We start from the raw sequence: 18,795 nt of genomic DNA on the forward strand, positions 1-18,795 counted from the left end.
TTATTTCGCTGTGCATAGTAGGTTGTCCAACCTACATTAAAGGTGACGACTACGAAACAGGTTTTTCTATATATATATATATATATATATATATATATATATATATATATATTCCAGTCAAGCTTGCTTCTTCATAAATTGGCATACCGTGGGAATTGGTACTAAGAAAACACGTTCAGGTCATGCTTGCGCTCCCTTTCTGCACATTATTTGACGTTTTTCTGGTGGCTCGGCGATAGCCTTGTCATCACCGCTGCATTGCACAGCTTTGCCTAATACTTCAGCCAGGAACGTGCTGTTCGGCAAGAACGCACGTTCTTCAAATGTTTCAAATGTCTTAAGCAATGAAGTTTTAAATACAGATAACAGATATCATTTCACATTCGCATATTGTTCCTTATGAAGATGTAATCGCCATCTACGCAACAATCAATTATATTTTAAGCAATTTTGGTAAATTTTTCTACCATGAGATGGCGCCCTTGTCGAAGCCCTGAAATGCACAATGTGGCAGCCGTCGTTAGGAATAGAAATCTAGATACACACTTACCAAAGATTGCGCAGGGGAGTGTTATGAGCTTATAATCACAGAATTGGAACCTTAACCTTTTATATCAGAAGTGAGAGAACTTAGTGTGAAGGAAAGAACTGTACCACATATAGGATCCCAGGCATGTATTGGTTATGACCACGTATTGAAACCATTCATTTATCCTGAATCATTTACCCTGAAACGAATACCTGGCCCATTGCCAACACAACTATTTCAAAGAAAAAGTGCTTGTCCCCTTACCTTTACCATTTCCTTAGAAAATCTCAAGGTTTACATTCTAGGTTTGTGTTAAGTCTTGTTAACCCTCTAATACAAAAATTTACAATACTCTACAGTGGCTATTGCTGTTACGTATGCTTCAGTTTGTTATTTGTTGTTCATCAGTCCTGTGGCGTGCTACGTAGATGTAATGTACTTTCACCCCTCCCGTCACCTGTAAAAACTATCAACTGTGAGTGCTCCTTAGTTTCAGTTTATTTTTTAAAGAAGTTTATTAATAATAATAAGTTTCTTTCTATATAAGTAACTTTTATTTATCGAACCAATGCGCATGTCTGTACAGTTCGTTGGTGTTTATGTACCATCTTCCTTGGCTTTAATTCGTGAGCAGAACTTTATGCTCATGCTGTTCGACTGAATTTGATGTTTTTGGACACACTTGACCCCCTAATTCTTTTTTCCACTCGACGAAGACTATCCGGTGCCCCCGAAACGCTCCAACTGCTCCTTTAAATTGATGTCATTATGTTGGTTTTGTTTAGGCACTTCTGTAGGGCTAACATAATGATCCCAGTTTGCTATGAACAGCTCAGTCAAGCACATAAGTATGCTTGTACTTACGAAGGCTCAATTCTGTTGCAGACATCATTTTCAGAATTGATCAATCGATTGACTGATTCATTCATTAGAAGAGACAGCTAGTTTAACTACAGATGTCTTCCCCCGTCGGCTGTGTTTGTGCCATATCTGCTAGCTTGTAGATGGGCAAAGCAGTCCTAGTAGTAAACTTTATTTCGAAAAAAAATTGTGTGATGAACAGTCATTTTCACGTTTCCTCATGCTAGGTGCCGATAAAAAAATGGATGCAGTTCCGCTCAACGTCAAAGCTATTGGAAGTGCGGAGCAGTGATTCGCCAGTGTTTCTCGTGTGCGATTGTTGTGAGCACCTTGTGTTTATGTTTGCTTATTTGTGTTTATTTGCGCTATTGAAGCACAGCCTATAGCACACCTTACAACTATGGCCAAAGGATCGATCAAAGATGTCTTGAATCAGGCTTCCGCTCTGCCGGTCTCGGTTAGCTGCCGCTGCTGCCGTCTCACCTCCGCTTCGTGTTGGCGTACCTGGGGGTTAGCTGCTCTCCGCTGACGTTTCGCTTGTGTGTCTCCAACTTGAATTTCGGGATTCACGTGCCTACGTTTGCGTGCAGCTTGCATTTGACCTTTAACTGAATTAGGCTTAGCCTGCCTTTTCTGCCATTTCGCTTGAGCTTCCTGAGCTTTAACCGCAGGATTCCCTTTCCTTCGCTGTTGTTGAGCCTTGACGGCGTGCGGCCTGACGAAGCTCGGGATTTTCCTTTCTTCGTTGACGCTTGACTTCTGCTTCACGTTGTCGCACAGACGAATCGGCCCTCCGGCGTCGCGGTCTTTCGCGAGCAAGCCCCAGCTGTCGCTCGATCTACGCCAACTGTTCGGCGTCCATGGCGAGAAAGACCGGTTCTTTGTTTGCAGGGCCTATTCAGAGAGGCTGTGGCCCCCTCTCTTGACTAGCTGCGGTGTCAGCCTGGGCGCGTGACGCCCAACGACATTGGACGGGCGACATCCCGGGCCCGTAAAGTGCTCCGCACTTAAAAGTCACAGTTCTGTCGGAAATGCGAAGCATGGATTGCGATAGCAAATCGGTTCACAGCTATACGAAGGAAAGATATCAGTTTTATTGGTCGTATAAATTTGTAAACACTCACTTTGCAACTAAATTATTGAGCATGCATGGTGTCATACGCGCATAAGCAAACATGAACACATTCTCACTCGATGACCGCGCACACTCGCTGTCAAAATTATGCAGTGAGCAAGCGCGGCAACAGCAGTGAGCGGATTGTGCCGCCTTAGCTTCAACGCGAATTAATCCGCGAGAATACAGGGCACATGAAGCTATCAGCACTTGACGTACTGCCCATCGCAGATCGCTTGGAAGATAGGGTCCGCGTGGCCGCGCCACACGCAGCCGCCTACCGAGTAAAATGGTAGGCGGGTGTGCTTCCCACCCGGCCGCCGCTGTCTTGCGCGCGATAAAAGATGGCACTCTACATTCTTGCTTTCCTCCCTTGCGCGTGCGAGATTGAACGCCATCGCTGGCTCGCCCTCACACGCTTTCACTCGCACATACAGCATACGACGCGCGGCGACGGTTTTATCGCCCTTGCTCTTTATACGGAACATCACGGCGACGGCGACGTCGGAAACGCGCCTCGAGTGTCCAAATGATTGATATCGCAATAAGACAAAGGCAATAAGAGAGACCCAGTGGGCCTATAATTCGGAGATATTTAAGAAGCGATGCGTTGATAAGGGACTTGATATATCTCATTCTTCATATGTGTTGTAATGTGAAGAGAAAATAATAAACATGGAGGATATAAACCATCTGGCACCAGTTTGTTGTATCTTGTGTTCTTAATATTGGCATCAGCCCCTAACAATTTGCATCTTTACAACAGCGCAACACAATCCACAGGGCGCTGCCATGTCACAGGGCTGCTCAGCATCCTCGGTATCGCTTGTCTTGATATCAAGGGAACCCGCCGGGTTTGTTTAGTGGCTATGGGGTTGGGATGCTAAGCACGAGGTCGCGGGATCGAACCCCGGCCACGGCGGCCGCATTTCAATGGGGGCGAAATGCGAAAACATTCCTGTATTTAGATTCAGGTACACGTTAAAGAACCCCAGGTGGTCTGAATTTCCGGAGTCCCTCCCTACGGCATGCCTCATAATGAGGTAGTGGTTTTGGCATGTAAAACCCCATAATTTATTTTATTATACCAAGGGGCTCGGCAACCAACATCGGCTGAGTTTAATTCTGTGTTGATCTTTCTCAAAGGTGAGGTATGTGTAGCCCGTCGAGGTTTAAATCCACTGCTAAGATGACCACTGGCATGCTCTCCATATGAAAGTAATTGTACTAATGGGTTATTTTCTGCAAGATGAAAAATATTACTGATGATCGCCATTATGATCGATCTGGAATGGAGCGTCGTAAGTACGGGCAACGCTACAGCTCACTTTGCTTTGTCGAGCTAAATGCTATTTTCTATGAAAGCATTCATCACCTTTCTGCCTGGTCGTCCTTGGAGATGGGCAGCCTTGCGGTCTGTCTGACCCCGGCCGTAGTTCACACCCATGAACAAACCCTGAGATTACCTGGACAGACAACGACAAACCACGTGACGGAAACCAAGCTTTCTCGCAATTCTCCGCCCGGCTATGCGCGAGATCCTATTTAAGGCCCACCACGCCCCCATTGTGAGCAGCAGTGCTCGTTACTCTGATAGAGTCACTCTTCCGTGTACATGTAATCTACATACATTTATACTCGTTTCTGTCATCATGATGCCCACCTTCGTCGTCGTCTCCTGATTCCTGTGGTGAGACCCGCCTCGTCCGCACCTGGTCGTATCCCTGCGCTGTACTGCTACAGCTGTTGACGGCTGAACGGCGGTCAGCAGTGGGGAGAGCGTTATGGGCGAGAGGCAATCGACAGATATATATAGGATAGATTCGTTATACCTAGTTTTGAGGCGCCAAAAAGCAACACACAGCACACAAGAGAGGACAACGGGACAGAGCGCCCGTTGTCCACAGAGTTTGTGTGCTGTGTGTTGTTTTTTGGTGCCTTAAAATAGCTGTAATGAACCAATAACAACTTGCCCAGCAAGAAGTTCTCTTACTATAGGATAGACTAGGGCGAGGGAAACTGTTTACACGATGGACACCATGGTAATAAATAAATAGATAAATAAATAAATAAGTAAATAAATAAATAAATAAATAAATAAATAAATAAATAAATAAATAAATAAATAAATAAATAAAAAGTGACTGTCTTGATAAATAGGCCCTGCACACCGACACTCTTAAGTTCATGTACAACAGCTGGGAAGCGAGACCTGACTTTTTTGAAAGTAACTGAGTATTTTGTTAGCTGCTACAAACGGGCAAGATGGGCATTATTTCCATAGGAGAGCACCGGGGCGGCGGCCGGTGCGCCGTACACTCTAAGATAATTTACGCCCTTAAAAGTAAAGAAAGGGTGTAAATGTCTATAACTCACATCCTGTGGGTGTGAATTATAGACACATTTACACTCTTCTCCATTTTTAAGGGTGTAAATTATTTTACAGTGACAGCTGCTCCAAGTGTTCCTCAGTCGCTGCCTCCAATGTACTGTATCGCAGATCGCAGGAGCTATTTATTGTTCGCGGCTCTCCACAGCACCACGGTTACAATTGTCTGTAGCGGCGAGGCCGGGGCGTTAAATGCGCGCTTGTCATCCACACGTACACGAAACGCAAGCGTAGCACCGTCGCTGGATGCTGCCACGAAATATTACGCGTGGTGATTGCTGGAAGGCGGGGCCGGACGGTGAGCAGCCTATCCTCGCTACCCAGGGGATTGGGAACTCTCCAGAGGAACGTCGCCAGCTGATAGCTGGTGGACGCTTGCCGCAAGATCGTCGTCGCGTTCGTCGACGGTCCCGCCGCGGTGGTATGGGACCCATCGAAAACGGACCCGCAGTACTCTTCAAACTCGAAAGTGTGGCGAGTTTTTTTCGTTGGATATCGCGCAGTAGCTTTACATATTTCAATATTTCGAGGTTTCTAGCTACCAACTGCAGGAAAAAATTCTCACGCTTCTCACGTTATTATGTCAGAGATACATATAGCAATAAGATTTTATGGTTTATATCAGTAAAGCATATCCTCTTAGACATTTGCATTACGCGAACCCCGTGCTTCCCATGTGGCGCATTCTGAGGAATAGTCTGCGAAAATATCTGTGAATGAGAGCCGAAGCTTTACCCCCTGGTCGAGGCTGCGTGCCGCGTGCGGGTAGCACAGCAGCGCACACTTCGGAGGTATACTGTTGTCAGTGCCAGGCTGGCAAATTGGTGCCATAGCTGAGAATAACGGGCTCCGAAACACCTACAGGATCATTTACTCTCGCAGTTAGCATCACGCTTGTACAGCTTACAGAGAAAAAAAAAAAGAAGCCACTTACAGTTACAGTTACTTCTTTAAAAATTGTAATTGGTTACTCCAATTACTGCCAGACGAAAGTAATTGAAAAATTACTAAAAATTAATCCATTACATTAACGTTAGTTTCCTTCTTAATTTTATTAACATTAAACAAATACAATAAGTAGAACGAGCTGGCGTGGCTATTTCAATGCGTCCTCTGCAGCCCATGGCCCAATGTTCACTAAGAATTCTTTTTCAAAATCTTATTCATACTTTTGTCTAATTTTCTTGTGAATATATCTGCAGCGACACTGAAAGCACGCTCTATGTGCGCACTAGAGAGAAAGGCGGTGTTGTTACGCAAAAATACTTTACTCACAAGATTGTTCGTTGTTTCTCAATGCCGCGTTGTTCGTATCTGGGCTTTCCATGAAGCGCTGCACTTTATTGTTGCTGGGGTTAGAGGAAGGCGCTCCCAAAAAGCCCACGGAGGCTGAACATGTTTTATCCTGAGACGTATACAGAGCCTTATTCCCAGAATTGTGGTGCTTTAGCCACGCTCGAACACATGCTCAGGTCTTGCGAAAGAATCGAAGACTCGGCGATCGAGGACGCGTCTAGGTGGGAGGCGGCACTTCGCAGCCCGCGGACCTGGATGAACAATTCTGGGCTGTCCAGCAGGCTCACGACGTCGCCGTTAGGCTTGGCCTTCTGGTCCCGACGTGGGAGCGGCCCGATTAGTGGTTAATTATCACTACTTGCAGGACCAAATAAAGTTTTCCATCCATCCATCCATCCATCCATCCATTCATCCCCAAAAAGCCACTGAAGAACTGAAATATCTAGCATTTATGATTTCCTGGCATCAATGTCTGAAGGGGCCACTGCTATCGAGCCATAGATGCGTCATTTCAATTTGTTTGCCGCCATCTGATGGACCCCCACCTTTCGCCCTTCATTCCTTAGCCATTTAGGCTTCTTAATTTAATGTAATTGTAGTGGAAGCGATCGAAGGTTCGCGTTCCTTGAAAGGATGACCATACTATCCGGTGTAATTTAATTTAAGGCTGCATATTATTCAGCCATAATAATATTGTTCCGGTGTTACAATCGCAGACGTAAGTGTATATGAGGCACGTATATGTCTAACAGGCTGAATCAAACGCGTTTTACGTGCAAGAACTATTAAGTAATTTTAACTATCACGTTGTTTGTTGCTTTTACGTATGTTCATGATTGATCAGATGGTGCATGTAGGAAGGTCTGCGAGCACATATATTTCGTGTGCTTCGTTTCAATATATTCAGTTGCGAGTCTGCGCCTGTCCTTGTCAAATTTCACGCGCTTGCTTCGTCTTTTGCTGTGTAATTTTCAAGAATGCTAATTTGTGAAAATTGTCCTTCAGCTCGTATGTGCCAAATAGGGATATACCACACACCGTTTTGCATTTGCATTGACGTAGTTTTGCATTGACGCTTTGTTTGTTTGTGTGCACCAAGATCACCTCACTGGAAACCAAACCTACCTTAAACGCAGTGGACGTAAATGTGCTGGCATCAGTGGACATTGAACATGAACTTTGCTACGAGGTATTTCGAACTCAAGAAAGTACGCAACACTAAGAAGTCATGTCTACGGGCTCTGTTTTGCCTATGCTGGCGGGACATTAGCATAGGAGCCTCAGGATCCGTATCATGTTTTTAGGAACGTTGTTCGACCAGTAAGCCATCCTAACTTATCCTCTCTAAACACCGAGAAATGTGCCCCGCAAGGACGTCATAGCCTCTTCGTCTTTGTATTTGAAGGGAATTGTAGCGCCCCCTGTCGAGGATTCAAAATGACATCGATTGCCTCTTTCTCCTACTCACGCTTAGGTGGCACTGCATTGCCGATGAACCGACGCCACGCATGAAGAATGACAAATAGAGGCCTCTAAGCTTGTGAGAAAGCGTCGGCCTTACATCTCGGAGGTTGCAGGAAATAATATGGACTTTCTGAGCAGCCGCCAGATGGAAACCTAAGAAAATGTAAGTTAGGAAGGCTAAATGCAAGCATTGCATGTGGGAGGAGGAAGAAGAAATAAAGAGGCAAAGCAGGGATGTTAACCAGAAATGCGTCTGGTTGGCTGCCCTGCGCTAGGGGATGGGAAAGAGGGAATAAAAGGTGAGATAGAGAAAGGGAGGAGAGGGGGAGGAAGCCGCGGTGAGTTAGCGCACGCATCTGGACAGTCGGAGCGAGTCAAAGGCTCTCACATAGGTCAAGTCGCCCTCGAGAAAGACAAAAGTGCCTTCACAGCTTTGTGGGCCGACGAGCGATGGGGACGGTCTTCAAGAAGCACCTTCACAGACAAAGGACATTGTATGTATAGACTCTTTAAGGTCACTGATAATCTATGAGTGCTTTACAACAAGTCTAATGGATACATGGGACAAACTGGAGGATGTGTCAATGACCGGGCCCGGGAGCATTCATTCTCTATTATTAACAAAGGTAATGCGCATTTACCTGCATGGCTGACATTGACACATGTCATTGACATATGTCACATGCATCTGTCAGCCATTGCATGGCTGACAGATGCCAGCCACTACTGCGTCAGATCATGACAATTGGCAACAGTGGTGATACGTTAGTAAGGTAACGTTAGTAAGAGAGAGGCACGAGTTGCATTAGTGACACGTCTGTTTTTCTCTTTGACAACGAGGTGCAACTGTTAAAAACGTCACTGTAATCGCTCCATACAGCATTGATGTACGGATGCGCATTTGTCGATTCTCCCTGCTCTGCTGTAAGAATAAAATCAGTTGAAGTTCAGCGCTCGACCTATCGTTCCTTACTTGCCCTCCTAAGCCTTTATTTGCCTGTTAGCGCAACAGTGTATCCATTAGACCTGAACCAACTCGCCGAGCAACAAGTTCTACTCAACCAGTAAAGTGTCGAAACGACAATAGCCTTGCCATTTAGCCTAACACATTAGGGACGCTTTAGCAGCGGCAGTTTCGGCCCTTTAAATCATGTTGTTGTGTTATTGGTACTGGGAGCCTGAACATCTCAGAAGTTCTCTTCCAATAGTAGAAAAAAAAAGATTAAATTCCTTTCTCATCGCCCTTGCGTGATAATAGGTGCATTTCTTTCAGCTTATAATTTGGTGTCGAGGGAGGAAGACATCAGGCTATTTCAGTGCGAAGAAGCATTTATTTCTGCCAGCTTAATTTCTGTGTGGCTTTCTGTAAGTCGGTGTGAAAAAAATTGTCGATCCGAATATAGCAGGAAGCTATATTTCTTTTTCGTTTCATAATACTTCTTTAACCTTGCGGGATTCTCCAGAATTTACTCTTCAATTCGAAGCCACAATGTTCACCCCTGCCTTGAAATGCAAGCTATCGTGTGCTTCTCTGGTCTCGCAACTTTCTCTATTACTGTTCAGTTGGCGTAAAAATTTCGCACCACATTTGCACTTACTTTCCTAATGTGTAGAACTTATAGCACATAGTAGTTTTATTTGGCCAGGAATTTAAGAAATAGGAGGGGCAGCTATTTCACACAACCGGACCAAAGAAAAAGGGTTCGCACCATACCAGTGGGGCGTTATGAACTAGCAGAGCACACTGATGTTTCTCCACGTATTTCTAGTTTTGCCTGCTAAGTGACGGCAGGTTAAGATAAAGTTCTGAGTTTCCACGTGCCACAGCCATGATGTCACTATGAGGCACGCGTAGACTCCGGAATAATTTAGACCTCCTGAGACTCTTTAAAGTGCACCGAAATACAAGTAGACGACATTCTATTGCATTTCACACCTTTCATAACGCAGCCGCCGTGTCCGAGCTGCGACCTCAAGCTCACCCGTACATCGTCATGGCATCCGAGCTACGGCGGCAGACAACTGGCGGCAGATGACATTATCGCTTATTAACATTATGGGACGCGATATTTTACGTTTTTGCTTTCCTTACCTAAAACCGTAATGAAAAATAAGTATACCGCGACACAATCATTTCTATGGTTTATTCGCACGAGCGACCTCTCATTGCTTCTGTGCTTCTCTCAATATTCTCTGCAGTCTTCGAAAATGTTACTTGGCCCCTCAAACTTAAGTTTCGAAACTAAAGTTCACCGCATAGAAATACACTGCAACTCACCAGCTGAACCGAATTCGAACAGGAAATAATCACAGGAAAGAGAACGCATCCTATAGGAGAAAGATAGGAGATTGTCTTTTTAGGTCTATATATGTATCGAAGTTGTGAGTCCTCTTAAACTTATAGACCCAACCATTATAGGCAAAGCGTAAGCTAACGGATGTTCGTCAACATAATAACAAAAGTTTTCGTCATCGCAAAATGTTTCGTCATTGCTTTCTAAGTCAGCTGGAAAGGTCGCACTCGACGTGAGGGACGACCTAGTGAGGGATCTGATTGTTTGTAGTTGCTTATGAGAGAGCTTTTACTCGGTCTGAACTCCCATTTTACTAGTAATGGGCATAAATGGCATGCAGAAATTATCTCACATTAGTTAGCTGCTCAATTGTCTTGCAATAGGTTTACTGCATTTAAGAAGATAGGTTACGTACTTTTCAAAGCCGAATTACTGATCTATGAGACAAAAGACTTTTATTTGTATTTTATTTTGCCTATAGTTGTGAATATATTTTATCTGCATTATGATGGTGCTTGGGCCTAATTGTAGAGGTAGAGTGTTGTAGAATGGGAAAAAGGTATTCGGTGCTTGACAGTCGCCCGATTTCGCTGGCCTCCGCGTGCAGCCCTGCCAGGTTCGAGGGATTGAAGAAATTGCCCGGAATCCGTCTGTGAATTCTTAGAAAGTGTAGAGCATGGTCAGGGTGCTTTTTACTGTGTGTTATCTAGCCATGTGCACTCCCACAGGAAATGCCGCATTGTCGGCGTTCGTTCTGTATTGCATATTGCGCAATTGACAGTGGTCGCTGTGCTGGCGTGTGCTGAATTTCCACCCTCTTCGCCTGCGAGAATCCACCTTCCTCTTTTCGCCATATGGACTCCCGTCTAGGCTAGATGTTGGGTTGAGTGCGGGAGTTGCGTACCTAGCACCACTAAGCAAAACACCATTTTAGCAGCTTTACCGATGTGGCAATTCTTACTTCTACTTCCTGGTTGATTTATGTGAATAAAGTGGGCAATGTCAGCAAATATTGAATTATCGCCTTTTCTATAAACAACAAATTGTTAAATGGCACAAAGATAACATCAAGTGATGCTATAGTCTTCACGAAATAAGGTAATACTTGTGAACTTGCTTGAATAGCCGATATTTCACAGTATAGCATATTTTATAGATTTCGCGATGACGCGCAGGTAAATCAGTCAAGTCAGTGCAGTAATACAAGGTATATTAAAAACAATATAACCCGCTACATGTTAATACGTTTAAGTACAATAACCCTTTCATTTGAATGGCTATTAAGACTTTAGGGGCAGATGACAGAGCAATGATGCGTTACTCTATAGCAAAAATAACTTACGTATCCCGAGCTCGTAACTCTTCTTAGGCGCTTCTTATGTTTCAGATGCTAATATAATAATACGTCCAGCGCATCTATTTAGCGACGGCACCAAACCGACTAGACTCCAGAACACCCAAGTGAGACGAAAATTCTTGGACCGTGACCACGTTCATCGCTGGCGCAGAAGGCCATTCGTTTGCTACTAATGCAGTTTTCTTTTTTTTTTTTTGTAGCTCAACTTGAGTAATTGTTTATAACTGTGCGCATCATCCTGTGTGCACACAGTGCTCCTTCTCTCCCATTCGTTAAATGTTTTCCTCTTTCTATTCCCTCTAACCCACGTGAAGGGCAGCACACTGGATACACCTTTCTTGACATCACTAACTTGCCTCTTTTTGCTTTCACGGTATCTCTTTTTCTTTCTACTTATTATTTCATCGTCTATGCTGTTGATTAATCTCACATGAACGCACGTTTGGCAACTATATCCAATGGCGCACGTCCTCAGAAAAATGTTGCAAAAGGAAAACATTCCAGCACCATACGTAAGTGCCCAAGGGTGGCCACGCCTCAGGCTTCCATAACCGAAAGATCAGTGGCACTGTCAGCTGGCGCACCGCCTTTTCAGTAACTCGGGGTTGCCGGACAATAGAAGCCGCCATATGATTGGGCCTGGCTTTTTGACCTGTCATCGCTCAGCTGCGGAACATTATAAAAAAGATCGGAAAATAAAGACTATGTTGTGGAGAGGCGCGGGGGACATTTCGTTTCTGAGATACTTCGGTATTTGCACACAAGGTCCTGGCACTAGCACGAAAAACATATAAGTGGTAAAAAATCACTATTGTTCGTCTTCGCCGTCTTCTTGCAGTGCCACAGCTGCGCTGTCAGGCCCCTTTCTCTAGGCAGCAGTTATGTACGGGCGTCTTGAGCTTATTCTCTACGGTCGGGTTTTTTCCCAGTCGCTAAAATTAACCCATGGACTCGTATTTTTGATTACATTAGAAAAATCTTGGTTTACGTAGATTTTGGCAGCAATGAGCTTTTGTCTTATTAGTAAACTATTAAGAGCATAGTGTTTTGGTGCATTGCCAAGGCTTCACGTTCGGCCTTGGTATGGCAATATAGCAGTTATAGAGCGGTGTGCAGGGCATTTGCGATGGCATATATGTATGCCGTCAATGTATTATCTGTGCGCCTCGGTTCCAAATAAACTATTTGTCGAAAGTTAGCACGGTTGTTGGGCTCTCTGTTTTCGTCCCCGGTTTGTTAAGTGCTTTATACCTGCTCTTTTCCTGATACCACTGATATTCAAATACAATTTATATAATTTTTCAGTGAGCGACTCCTAATGACAGTTAGTCTTGCAGTAATGCTACAAATTCCTAGAGCTCAAGCCCACAGTCTACAGAGATGCCCACGTAAATTGAGGCTAGTGATAGTAGTCTCACTTGTACCACCAAAAATGTTGTAGACTCACGTTCACATCGCCGAGCTCCGCCTCCTTTTTCTTTGTTTTTCTCTTTTTGTGTTGAGTGGGGTATTCCAAGTAACTGTATTGCACGCTCTCATCGGGCGATTTACCGAAGTCACGTGCCAATTGGTGATCTTTCAGGCTGTGCGTGTTACGTAGAGGCATCGGTGTGTGCGACCCTCACGCTCTAGCTGGAAGCGCAACTCGATCGACAGGAAGGGCGCGTTCGCGTGGGCGCCTGTTTGAAAATTCATCTGGTGGGAAATTCAACGTTAAAGAACCCCAGGTAGTCGAAATTTCCTGAGTCCTCCAGTACGGCGTGCCTCATTATCAGAAAGCGGTTTTGGCACGTAAAACCCCAGAATTTAATTTAACTGGATTTGCGCCGTGGAGCTATTTCGTACTTGGCAGACACGCTTGCCACCACATCACCTACGCACCACGGCTGCTTTTTTGCAATGCCCCAACATGGTGAAGGGTTCTTTCAAGAAACCTAATCACTATGTATTTTCTATGGGTGATGAGGATATAAAAAATGATGATATACGCTAGCATGGGCTCTCATTTACTCAGGATGCCTCCACGCCCTCAGATTCCGTGTTCCATAATATGTATAATATTTTTGCCAGATTCATACCTTTGGACAAACAATATGCTGCCCCCAACATACTGCCTACAACATGGGGCCCACCACATCCTGCCCCTACCGCACCCGAGTTTTCGCTCGGGGCGAAAACTCGGGTGCGGTAGGCAAAGATAACTTGTGATTCGATTATTCCCACACATATTCTTACGTGCATTCTAAATCTGCGAATTTCATTTCGCATCTACAAACGCCATTCGTATCACTTTCCTCAGTTACAATCTTTTTTTATTATAAAGTAAGAACGTTTCGATTTGTCAGGATGATTTCGCGCATGTATTTAAGAAGATCTAGTGCGTGCAACCATATTGATAGCAGAGTTAAGCACTGTTTCACAATCGGAGTCAGTTGCGGGGAGCTTCTGAGCTCTCAGTGGTTGCAGGCTTATGGCACTGCTAAAATGTGTCCTTCGTATTTAATTGCTATTAGCAATCCATCCATCCATCCATCCATCCATCCATCCATCCATCCATCCATCCATCCATCCATCCATCCATCCATCCATCCATCCATCCATCCATCCATCCATCCATCCGTCCGTCCATCCGTCCATCCATCCGTCCGTCCGTCCATCCATCCACCCGTCCGTCCGTCCATCCACCTGTCCGTCCGTCCGTCCGCGTCAACACAGAAGCCCAAGTTGTCTTCGAGCTGGAATGTATGATGTCGTCATGGAAACTATCGTCATGCCGTCGTCGTCGCGCCTTTTATGCCGAACAAAAGGCGTAGGTTGTCTGATAGCTTGCCCTGCTAGGCATGTATTCGTTGTCGTGATGCCGTCGTAGCCGTTACGTCGTTGTCATTCCAGCTGTGTCTTCTGACTCTCCTCATGTTGTCGGCGTCATGGTATAATCGTCATACAGTCGCCGTGCGTTGCTTGTCATACTATAATGGTGATACCGTGGAGGTAGTTCTATTACCGTCACTCCAGCTTCGTCATCCGACTCTCGTCATGCCATTGTCATCACGCCATCACTGTAGTTGCTTCATCGTCATGAATTCGCTGTCATACCGTCGTCGTGATACTGTCGTTGTCGTTCTATCGTCGTCACGCTAGCTTCGTCATCAGACCACCGTCATGCTGTTGTCGTCACGCCATCATTGTCACACTGTAGTCATCATACCCCTGTCGTCATGCAGTCGAGATGCCGCTGTGCTAATTCCATCGTCGTCATTCCTTCGTCATATACTGTCGTCGTGTCACCATCGTCACGGTTTCTGCGCTGACACAGTGGCCGAAGTTGTCTAGTGGTTTGGATCACTAGATACAGGGTCCATTATGAAAGTAATTCGCATTTTCTTGGGAAAGTATATTTATTGACCAGACCTGCACAAATGGTTAAAATTCTTCCATATACTCTCCCCCTGCATCAATACACTGCACAGACGTGTCTGCCACGCCTGGAAGGCACCCTGAAAGTCCTCTGCGCGAATGTCTCCCAGGAACGCTGTAACATGCTTTTGGATGTTTTCAACGGTCTCCCAATGCTTTACTTTCAGCGCTCTCTTCAATCGGGGAAACAAAAAAGAAGTCACACGGAGCCAAGTCGGGACTGTTAAGGGGATGGGGGACTACTGGGGTGTTGCTTCGGGCCAGGAAATTGGCAACGATGAAGGACGTGTGACTGGAGGCATTGTCAGGGTGGAGCTTGACTGGGTCTTTGATGTCAGCCTTTACGCGCGCGACCCGGGATTTTAGTCTCTTGAGCATCTCCAGGTAAAAGGCTGAGTTGACAGTTTCTCCCTGCGGTACAAACTCAAAGTGGACGATTCCGCGGGCGTCAGCGAAGACAATGAACGTCGTTTTGATGCGAGACTTGCTCATTCGCGCTTTCTTGGGGCGGGGGAATGATTTTGTGTGCCACTCGCTGCTCTGCCTTTTCAATTCTGGGTCATACTCGAGCATCCAGGATTCGTCTTTGGGGACGACAGAGTTAAGAAAGTCCGGCTTATTTTGAATCAACTCCTACAATTCTTGACAGCGCAAACTCGAAGTTTTTTCTGATCTTCCATCAACCCTTTCAGCACGAGCTTCGTGCAGACCTTGCGCATTTGCAGATCCTCGTTCACTATCCCATGTACCGCAAATGTGGATATGTGTAGGGCAGAATCCTCGCCATATTTCCCGACCGGTGTTACCGCGCTGCATTGGATAGTCGCGTCATAATAAAATCATGCGCAATCGTTTCATAATGGAACTTGTATGGGCTCATGGCCGGGATGCCGTCATACTCGTTGTATTGTGGCAATTGCAGCTTTGCTATCCCACTCTCGTCGTGCCATCATTCTCACGCCGTTGTCGCCATACAATCATCATGAATTCCTTGTCATAACGTCGTCTTGATGTGGTTGCAGTCGTTCCATCGTCATCACTTCAATTTTGTCACCCGACTCTTGTCATGCTACCTTCATCATTCTATCTTCGTCACACATTCGTCGTCATGTCATCGTCATTATACTGGCTACGTCATTCCACTACGTCATTCACGCTTTGTCAGACTACCATAATCATCTTGTCCTCTAATCGGGACTATGCCACTGCTGTCGTGCCATCGTCGCCATTGTGTCATCATCAGGCAATCACTCTCATGCAGCTATTGCTCTATCATTGTCATCATTCTGTCGTGTTTGTGCCATCGCAGTCATTCCAGCTTTGTCATTCTATTGTCGTCATAGTGTCATCGTCACGTGAATGTCATATATTCATCGTCATCTCATTATCTTCATACCGGTATCGTCACGATGTCTTCTTTATAACATCGTCCCCATTTCCGAATCATCCTCTTATCGTCACACCATCGTCGTCATACTGCTTTTCCCGTTCCATGGACATCCGTCTTCGCTTTTTCATCGTCGGCATTGCGTCGTCATACAGTAGTCGTGACACCATCATGATCATTGGCAACTTTGGCAAGCGAGTGCCTCAGCAATGTCGACTGATGCCGGAGACAGGGCACATCGTACATAGCCGAAACAAGGAAAGAGAGATAGAGAGAGAGAGACAAACGGAAGGAAAGACAGGAAGGTAAGCCAGTGTAAATACCGGATGGTTACCCTGTGCTGAGGAAAGGGATAAGGAATAAAAGGTGAAAGAAGAAAAAAAATATCAAGTGAGAATAATTGAAAGAATAACGCCATGTTCCACGCTACACTCTCAAAGTCGGTTGCACAATTCAGAAGCTCTTGAGAATTTGAGTAGAGCAGGCCTTAGAATGAGCAATACTGATATTAAATGTACGTGACTTCAGCATTACCGTGTGTGGCTAAATTGCTCGAACGCTAATCGCATTACCCTCGACAGTCAACTTGAGATGGGTTCTGCCGTAATTTCTTTTTGTCTCACATTTCTTCTTAGGCGCGGTATGAATGAACTTGGTGAGCGCTTGCTATGAGCCTCCCCGCTTTTTCGTTTTCCGTCGCTGCTTTACCGTGGGGTCCAATTTCGCGGTACAATCAGTCACACAGCGAAGACATGGCTTCGCCGTAAATTCAAATTTCTGCTGTCTTCTCTACTAGACGGATGCCCTGAGTGTGATACATTAGGTAAGTTATCGGGGAACCTTCCAACAGAGAGCCTTTGAGTGGCTCCAGGCTGAAAGATTTGGTGCACCGAAGCGCAGCCAATGCAAGTTTGACAAATGATGCAGCAAAGGAACGTTGGCTTGTTACGCACCTAAGTAATACATATGTTATCGCGAAGGCTGCTGTAATGCTTTGGGAAATATGGGGCCCTGTCCCTGCGGCAGCATCATTTTGGCTGAGGCAACGCTCGACACAGCAGCGGACGAAAAAGAAAGCCTAATCGTCTAATGCGTGCCGCTCGCATGATTACAACTAACGCTGGAGAGCGGTCACGAGGTGAGCTTTGATCATTTGTCTACAGTAATCCAGAAACCCGAAGAATTTTTCTCTTTTTTACGGCTTTGATATTATTTTGGCGACCAAGGAAATATAAAAGCAGGGGCGCTGCTTGCAACATCATAGTGGTCGTTGGAACCAAGGTGATGGTCACTAAAATGAGACTCACTGGTAAGTACATTATGGCATATTTTGCTGTAATAGAACTGACTGGTGTGTATGCCCGTGGTGCAGATGGCATGAAAAGGGTGCATTTATCCAGTGCCCTACATTTTCTACGTTTGATTCGTGCGTAATCTTTCGTAGAATTGTTATTGGAAGTATACTGAAAGGGTAAAAGTTAATTTCTACAGGAATATCAATTCAAGTAGTTCTCGAAGGAAGATCTCAAATCCAATACGGAACTAGGAGCTACTGTCGTAGGACAACATGATCAATGAGCTACAGTAGCACAACGGATGACCGAAGCAAAGTTGAGTGTACTAATATCAATCCTACCTTTACAAAGCGTGACGAATGTTACCAAGTGTTTCATCAGCAAACGCTTGTTTAGGTAGTACACGTGGCGAAATGAAGTAAGAATAATATACGCGTTGAGTTCTTTGTTTCAGCAGAGTGTTCTTCCTTTCCGATTAGCACAAAGATATGCGGTTCTGCAGGTGCAGGGCTCGGCAAAAATATTCTGAAAGCGTATAACGACACAATTGCAAAGTACATACCTGCCAACATTTGAACTTTACAATTCGTAAAATCGCGGAGACACGACCCAGAGGAGAGGAGTAGGGGTGGGAGGGCTATATCAATTTTCTTCTCTTAGTTTGCCCTGGGCACGCACCTTGTGCGGGATAAGCACACTTTTCATTACAATAATTTAGGTTTTGGGGAAGACGATGGGAACGGGCTGGGGCAACGTGCCTAACGTGTACTCTCAGCACTTCCATCGCAGTGTGCGTTTGTATTCGCTGATCTCGGGTGATTGCAATAGTCGCCACTGTTGATGCGCATTTAGGCAAACCAAGACAAACTCGGAAAGCTCGAGCTTGAATAGCCTGTAGAGCACGAAGATTTGTCCGGCGAGTGTTGGTCGATACGGGCAAGCTGCATTTCAAAAAGCTGTATTTCAAAAAGACATTGCATGCACTGACATTCCCCAAGTCTTTCCACCCAGGAACTTGAAAAGCTGGGAGATTGCTGCCAGGCGCTGTATCAAGCAGGTAACGTGTGGGCTTCATGAGAGATCTCTGTCTATGATTATGCCCAGGAATTTGTGAGTGAGTGAGTGAGTGAGTGAGTGAGTGAGTGAGTGAGTGAGTGAGTGAGTGAGTGAGTGAGTGAGTGAGTGAGTGAGTGAGTGAGTGAGTGAGTGAGAAAACTTTATTTTGAATCGGAACGATTCGTGTCCGGTGAGTTAATGGGCTGGGGCACCCGCCGAGGTAACGCCCAAGAGCTCTTGTCTCCCGGCGGCTTCCTTGGCCCGCTGAGCTGCCCAGAGTTGGTCTTCAAGGTTCGAGCTTAGCAGCGAGGCCTGCCGTCGCGCGCGGAGGCTGTC

Source organism: Dermacentor andersoni, chromosome 4 (genome assembly GCF_023375885.2).
Source record: "Dermacentor andersoni chromosome 4, qqDerAnde1_hic_scaffold, whole genome shotgun sequence".
Taxonomy (NCBI): Eukaryota; Metazoa; Arthropoda; class Arachnida; order Ixodida; family Ixodidae; genus Dermacentor; species Dermacentor andersoni.